Consider the following 7,996-nt stretch of genomic DNA (forward strand, 5'->3'; position numbering starts at 1 on the left):
TATGTAGAAAATGATTATTTGACATTTCAAGTTCCAAACATCGACAAAACAAGCCATTTTAAAATACACTAAGCTAAATAAAATGCAGTACAGTATAAATGTGAAAGGTAGAAGTGATAAATAGTTAGTTGACAAACTGAGTGGGAAACATGGCAGCCGCCCAGCCCATTTTGTATCCTCCTTTTGTAACAAGTCAAAATTTTGCAAATAAAAACTCATCACATTACAAAATTCAAACCAATTTATTCAAAGATAGCCAAAAAAAAAAAAATGTAATCAATTGCAAACACACCAAGGACACCAGTCTTTATTACAAAGTGAAACACATTCCTGTTAAAAATGTAAAAGCACATATTTTTCCAAACTCAAACACCTAATTTTTAGAAAAATGTTTCAACATTTTTACGGTAATTTAAAACTTTATATTCCTATGTATGTATAGAAATGAATACTACGTACACTTTGAAAACAGTGAAGCATATATACATACATATAAGTCCATGCACATTGCACGCTTATGCACCTTTCTTTCTGACTTTCTAAAAAAAAGCTATCTAGCCACTATATATAAAAACGTGTAACTTCCTCGTTTCTTTGTTTATTATCATTCATCACAAAGTATAAGCCTCTAGGGTTTGTCAGATGACTTATTCCATAGCAATTTTGGCATTCTGTCCACCTCCATTAATTAATCACTTCTCCATCTCTTAGTTCATATATATTGGAGGTGGCCAGTAAGCCAAACGGGCTCTGCGAATCTGTCTCCGACAAACCTCCTTAAGGGCTCTCCAATTATTTCATCTCTTCTTCCTTATTCTAAGTTCATCATCCAGATGTACTTTACTTTTTATTCATTGAATTTTACATATTATATAGAGTTTGGATTTTGGATATATATCTGAATCTGATTATATGCATTTTTTGTAGGTAATTAGACTAAACCGAAACACCATGCTCAAGAATTTGCTTATATGTTTGATACTATGAAATTGAGGATTTGCCTAAAAGGTAATTTGCTTTATTTTATTTTGTTCTTATACAAGAGAAACGTTTCTACCAGAAAAAAGTTAGAGATTTGAAATGAAAATCAATATTTATTTTTGAATAATTTGATACGTACTGAATATTTTCTTTGTTTTTTAATGTTAAATCAAATGTTAAACTAGAACTCGACCGCACGTAGTATATAGTTATTTTGATCCTAAAAGCACAAACCAAAAAATATGAAATGTGTTATGCAGAATTATTACTAGCAAAATAAAAAAATAACTACAGTAATATATAAAGAAGAAAAAAATGTTAAATTTGTCTCCGATTGTTTATTCTGTATTTTTTTTTCTTCTTCTATTGAATACTGATCCTATGTATTTATTGTTTTTTTTTTTTTGTATTTCTAATGGAACAGTATATATAATATAATTAAAAGAGGAAAATCTAAGAAAAAAAATACTAAAAGTGCTTAGAAATCTTTAAAAATTTAAAATAATAAACATCGAAAAACTGCAAAAGCAAAAAGAAAAAAACAATTTGACAAATTGGCGACAAACAAAATCATAAAATATAATAAAGCAAAAGGAGTTCTTTGGCAAGTTTGCCAAGTGTCAAATTTTTATATGCTTTTCTATTTTAAAATATTCTATTAATAGTAATCTTACTATAATTGTTTGTAGTTATTTTTAAATATTTTAAGTTATTAATTCTTAACAACTCAATGATTAATAATTCCTTAACAATTAATGATTTTTGATACACTTTTATGCTTTCAAATATTTGTATTCAATATTCAATATTTTTGATACATTTCTACGCTTTCCAATATCTATATTCATTATTTTTTTCTCACATAAATAACCAAACAAATAATGAATGAAAACCCTTCATATGGGATTCCAATCGCTTATCCGTTCCAATAAACCGATTGGGCGCCGCTTCAACTATAACATTTTGAAATCTACCCTTTAAATTCAATTCTCTCTTCTCCCAATCCATACTGTGTTGCAAATCTCTTCCCTTTTTCCAATCTAATTTCTCTTTTCCCGTCCTTATTCATCTCATCATTAATTTCTTCTCCCAATTCATATTTTATAATGGAATCTTCACTCCAATTTTTTAGGTATTCTGTATCAATTTCTATTGCTTTAACATATATAAATATGAACAATTTTATCGACTTTCAATCACACTCCTTCTGATATGGAGGAATTGCTTTTTCGATTCTCACAAAAGGTAACTTTTTGATCGTTTTTGTGCTGAAAAATATTGTCTTTTCGATTTAATTTGAAATGGGTTTTGCTTAATTTTTATTGTTATATTTGTTTTTTTGATTGTTTTGTTGTGAAAAATATCATCTTTAGGGTTTAATTTGAATGTGTTTTATTTGCTCGGTTAACAAATATAATTTATGGTGATTCTTCATTCTGATCGTTCTCAATTCAATAATCCGAAACAATTGCATACTGATTAATTTTTTTTGTAGGTATAAGGAAAGGAAATGGGATCCGAAATCTGATGGAATGTCATCTTCGCATTCAGCTATTTGTTCTTGCTACGATGGTTGGATTTCATGAAGGATTTGGGGGACCGCTTTTCGCTACTGCATTGGTTCTAGCTATCGTTGTATGGTTTTTTTGTTCTAACCATAAAATTTGTAAACATTTTGATCTATATATTTTGTTTTCTATGTGTTTGATTTAATACTTGAACTATTTCCACAATGAAATTTGGCAGGCAAGTTCGTTTATGCTCATGATTGCTAAATAAATATATAGAAGTTAATCTGAAAACGATTAATGAACTTGATTTCTTATGCAGGATGCCTAACCAAAATTTTTGAAAATGGGAAGCAACTTAATTATTGGGAGAAAGGAAATTAATGGTAAGATTGAAAACAAGTTAATCAAAAAATGGTTAATGAGTTTGATTTCTTATGCAGAATTCCTAACCAAAATATTTGAAAATGGGGAGCAACTTAATTATTAGGAGAAAGGAAATTAATGGTAGGATTGAAAGCAATTATTTGAGGATGAAAAACATATCTTATGTTGATTGAAATATGATACAATACAGCTTGGCTTTCATGTTATCTTCACAATAACTTAGAAGTAGTTGAAGGAATATAAACTAACACTTATGTTATCATCACAATAACTTAGAAGTAGTTGAAGGAATATAAACTAACACTTATGTTATCATCACACTAACTTAGAAGTAGTTGAAGGAATATAAACTAACACTTATGTTATCATCACAATAACTTAGAAGTAGTTGAAGGAATATAAACTAACACTTATTTTTCTGTAGATGATTCTATATTCTGGTTTTAGTTTGTTAAACTGAGTTAGTATTTGGTAATCAATTAGTTATTCCATTTGGCTTAGTAGTTTGTGCTTGAGCCTTTACACCTATAAAGCCTATATAATTTTTTTTAATGCAAAAACTGTTAAATGGAGCTACACAGAGCCAACACAAAATGGAAACAAAATAGTGTCAATATAACCAAATGGATGGCAACAAAGCTTGTGTTGATCCTGGCTGTTCTTTGGAGTCTTAACAGATTGTAGAGTCCAAGTTCTATATTTATAGTACAAAACATATTTTCCTTGTGCACTTATAAGTTTCAATTTGATAGAGTTAGTGTTGTTCATGTTAGGATGATTTTAAACTTTTGTTGTTGATAGCTTGGTAGATTCACATGTCAGCTTACTTCTTGCGGCGAGAAACTAAGATAGCTAGAGCAGGGGGATGCACATGATTATGTAATGGTCCATGGGAAGCATATCACCAATGTTTACTTTATTACCACACAGATACAAGTATTCTTATTTCTTTAACATTTCCAATTGTTAGGTTATCTCAACCATGATTTAAAAAAAGAAAAAAGGTATGATAATAAGTCACATAGATACACTTTCAAATGTATTAATTATGAGTTAATAACATTTATTAATAGGGAAATTATAGTATAAGTATTATGATTTTAAGTGTATTAACCAGGAATGAACGAATTTTATTATATTAATAGAGAGAGGAGTGCTAGCAACACTCTCTTTTGAACACTCTCTCAAACACTCATTTTCTTATTGGTTGAAACATGTGTGGGCCCCTCATTTTGAAAATAGGTCCCACATAATGTAGTAGGACCCACACATGTTTCAACCAATAAAAAAATGAGTGTTTAAGAGAGTGTTCAAGAGAGAGTGTTGCTAGCATTTCTCTAAATATTATAGTATAGTGTAATAGTATCATAATATTTATATATAAAAAAAAAAACAATGGGACTAAATAGTCATGAATAACTTTAAATATTAATTAATCATTAAGAAAGGTGTAATAAATTTTTTATTTAATAAAATTGATTTATATAATTACTTTTGAAAGAATTAATGTGAAATAATAATTCATAAATATCACACTAATTTTTTTTAACATTATAACATAATTTTTCATATGATAATATTATACAATAATTAATTAAAAAATTTATAAAAATCAATACATAATGGATATATGCAAAATAAACTATTTTTATTAAAAGGTAACCTCTAGGAAAGTTAAAAAAGTTTGAGATAATAAAGTTAAAAATTAATAAATCTCAACGATCGGTTACACAGTTGTGAGAATATTGTGTAACCAGACATTCATTCCATTAATAAACATAGACACAAAATATTTTAAAAGGGAAATAAATAATAATCATTGAATAAATTAAAGAGGTTGAAACTAATGAATATTTTTAATTTATCTGATATGATTATAACAATATTATGATTTTCATCATGATTTTTTTCAAATCATTCCACATGATTATTTCTATGCAATTGAACAAATACTCTTTTGTTGATTCAAAAATGGGAGGAAATTACAGAGAATTGCATGTTTATTTGTTACCAAAAGTGGGATGAAATTAGTTTTAGTAAGAATCAGTCACTATTGTTCAATTAATAACTATTAAGATAAAATAAAATCAAAGATTAATTTGATCATTCCTTTCATTTGTTACATTTAATGAATGATTTATTTAATATATACAACATTTAATAGTTTTTTATTTTTAATCAATCATATTATTATTAATGAATGATTTATTTTATGTATACTATTAACAACAATGACATTTTATCTACATATTACTATAATTAAAATTTCTAAATTATAAATATTTTTAAAATATTTTTTTTACTTAGAAAATATTTAACCCGTGCCTCGCACGGGTCTAAATACTAGTGGAGATGTATATAGCATTACTCATATCGAAATACAAACAGAACACGTGTACATAAAAAGTACTCTTGCAAAGAGAATATAACAATAACATACAAAAAGAAAGAAAAGATCCAACTATGATCTTTCCGAAGTGAACCCTGTCTATTCAAGCTTAAGGAAATATGGTTACACAACTCATTCATATAAAAAGTATAAGGTTATGTTTGGGAGTTTGGAGGGGAGGAGAGGGGAAGGCTTCCAAAAACGAAAATTTAAAAAAATATAGGAAAATATTTGACATTTTTTGAGAAAATGATTTTGTTTAGAATGATAAAAAAGTCATTATCATTACTAAATTCTTAATTTTCAGAATACTATAACAACCTAAAAGATATTTGGAAAATTTATGTAAACCTTTCAAAATCCTCCAAAATCCTCCTTCAATACAATTTTTGAGTTCCCTCATTTTATGAGGTTTTTGGTGTTATGAATAAACTCAAACCCTCCAAAACCCTCCAACCCAAAATCCTTTTATTCTTTTCACCCAATTCTTCCTATTTTCCAAAGTCCTCCCCTCCCTTCCTCTCCAAACTCCCAAACATAGCCTAAGAGGAGACATCACTAATAACTTTTTCACGAACTAAATATAATTCTATTTACCAATTGCTCAAGATATTTTGACGAACAAGTTAATACGAGATTGAAGTGAAAGTGTGAAACTTTACAAGTTTGTAATAATTTATATATGGGTGTGACTCAACATTACACTTATATATGAGAGATTCTTTGTAAATGTATCTTGATTGTCCGACGTGGAGCGCGATTGATTGTTAGATGATGATCTCACGACTAAGAATGAATGGAAGGCACGGTCTTGTGCGGAGGAATTAACATGCCACCTTCATATTTTGATATTTTAAAATTACCCTTGAACAAGTTAGTGGGGGTGAAGAATGAAATTTCAGACACCCCTTAAAAAAAATTGTACTACCAAAAATTTCAAATTTATGGTAGTCCAATTATATATTTATTTTTTTGCAAAAAAATACGGAAATTTTGGTATATTTTTGAAATTTCTGATAAAAACTCATGGAAATTTCAAAAAATTCGGTATTTTTTTCGAAATTTCTGGTAGAAACACATATTTTTTTGAAAATTAGTGACTTTAGGCAATGGTATAATGGTAAAAGTATACCCCATGGGGGTGGCATGTCTAATTGGAGGGGTGGCATGTAGATTTATCTCTTGTGCGGTAATAAGTGAGTGAGGCCCACATATGTAGTAGCCCATTGAGCATTTTGAAGAGACTGGGCCCATGTGGATTATCGTGGTCTTGTGGACCATTAACCCGCCCATTGAGCATTTTGAAGAGATTGGGCTTATGTGAATTATCGTGATCTTGTGGACCATTAACCCGCCCATAACCATTACCGCTAAGTCTTTGTTATTAGTCATAAAGTGAGGATTGTCTTCATAAAGTTATTTGAGGTTGACTTAAAAATTTGAACTATGGTGATCTCGTTCGTATAATGTAGACTCCTTGTTGAATATGAGTGATTGGCATGGGAAATATGTGAATTAAATGCATGTAAGTTGATGAAACGTTCTTATTGTGATGGCTTCTGCGTGTCCCATGCCCGGATGGAGAAAGATGGTGCTTCTAGGCACACTCATGGTATTCAATTTTTTTCTCTTTAACCAATGACAAAGAAAAGGGGAAAAAGTAAAATCAGAACTCCCTACTAATGCTAAAGACTATTGTTAGGTGGATAGTGACATTTTAGGGTGATGTTCTTTCTATTACACCGAGGACGGGTTGAAGTGGACATGGAGATAAGCATGGATGAATTTTAAGTAGCAGGTAATTGTCTCTGGGGAAGAATGAGAATTTATAGCCGTTATGGGGTGTGTGGCCTCCTCATGTACATATGTTTGTTCTCCTTGATAAAGGTCGAATTATACTTAAATGACTTTGACGTTGAGGCTCTTAATCACTTGAAGTTCACCCCAGAAGTCCATTTGTCTAGCTGGTTGTATGTGAACAAAATTTCAATACTGGTAAGAATATAAGAAGAACAATCCAATTATGGTCTTGTTCTTTCTTTTATTCCCTATTTGGAGGAAGTGTTCTAACCTCAACCAATCTCAAGAGTTGGTCTCTCTGAAATAAGGCCAATTTTTTTTGAAGTATACGTAGACTCCATGAATAATTCCAAGGTTAGATTTTTCTTTGTGGTGACCTTTAATTGTATGGCACACAAAACACTTTGTGAGATCCCAAGAGGCGCATTCATGGATGAAGAGGAGAATTATAACTTAGAGTAATGTTAGGGAAGCTCTCAAGCCAAAATCTTTGTTATATCCACGGTTTTGTGGTTGAAATTAATTTTGCTAAAACATGGTTCTTATTTGATGTTGAGGAAGATGTTGTAACATCTTGACCAACTGTCACGACAAGTTTTGTCGTCATGAGTTTTGACAGATGTTTTGCCAATTGTTGTGACATGTTATACCAGAACATCATGACAGTGCAGAGTGGTTTTAATCCTTGAAGATTTGATTGAAAAATATGAGATTCTATACGGTCAGATACTCATACATGCGCAGCCAATCAAGGAGTTTTTAGGACAAATGCATATTTGTTTTGGTTTCATAAAAATGGATCTTTGAGACTTTTTTAGGAAACTTAGAATTGATTTGATTTGATTTGTTCCTATCTTTTGTGAAAATCTTGCACCTGATATGATTTTTCTTAGATTTTTGAACCAAGTTATGACGACTTCCTTCAACGTGA

The 7,996-nt window shown here is 29.8% G+C and overlaps 1 long non-coding RNA gene across 1 annotated transcript; it reads left to right on the top strand.

Moving 5' to 3' along the window:
• The first annotated feature begins 618 nt into the window (after positions 1-618).
• On the top strand, positions 619-3,075 carry LOC131607840 (uncharacterized). Its single transcript, XR_009285421.1, has 3 exons — positions 619-835; positions 928-1,008; positions 2,477-3,075. It is a non-coding gene; the product is annotated as an uncharacterized LOC131607840 (long non-coding RNA).
• The last annotated feature ends 4,921 nt before the right edge of the window (positions 3,076-7,996 follow it).

This window comes from Vicia villosa, linkage group LG5, assembly GCF_029867415.1.
Source record: "Vicia villosa cultivar HV-30 ecotype Madison, WI linkage group LG5, Vvil1.0, whole genome shotgun sequence".
Lineage (NCBI taxonomy): Eukaryota > Viridiplantae > Streptophyta > Magnoliopsida > Fabales > Fabaceae > Vicia > Vicia villosa.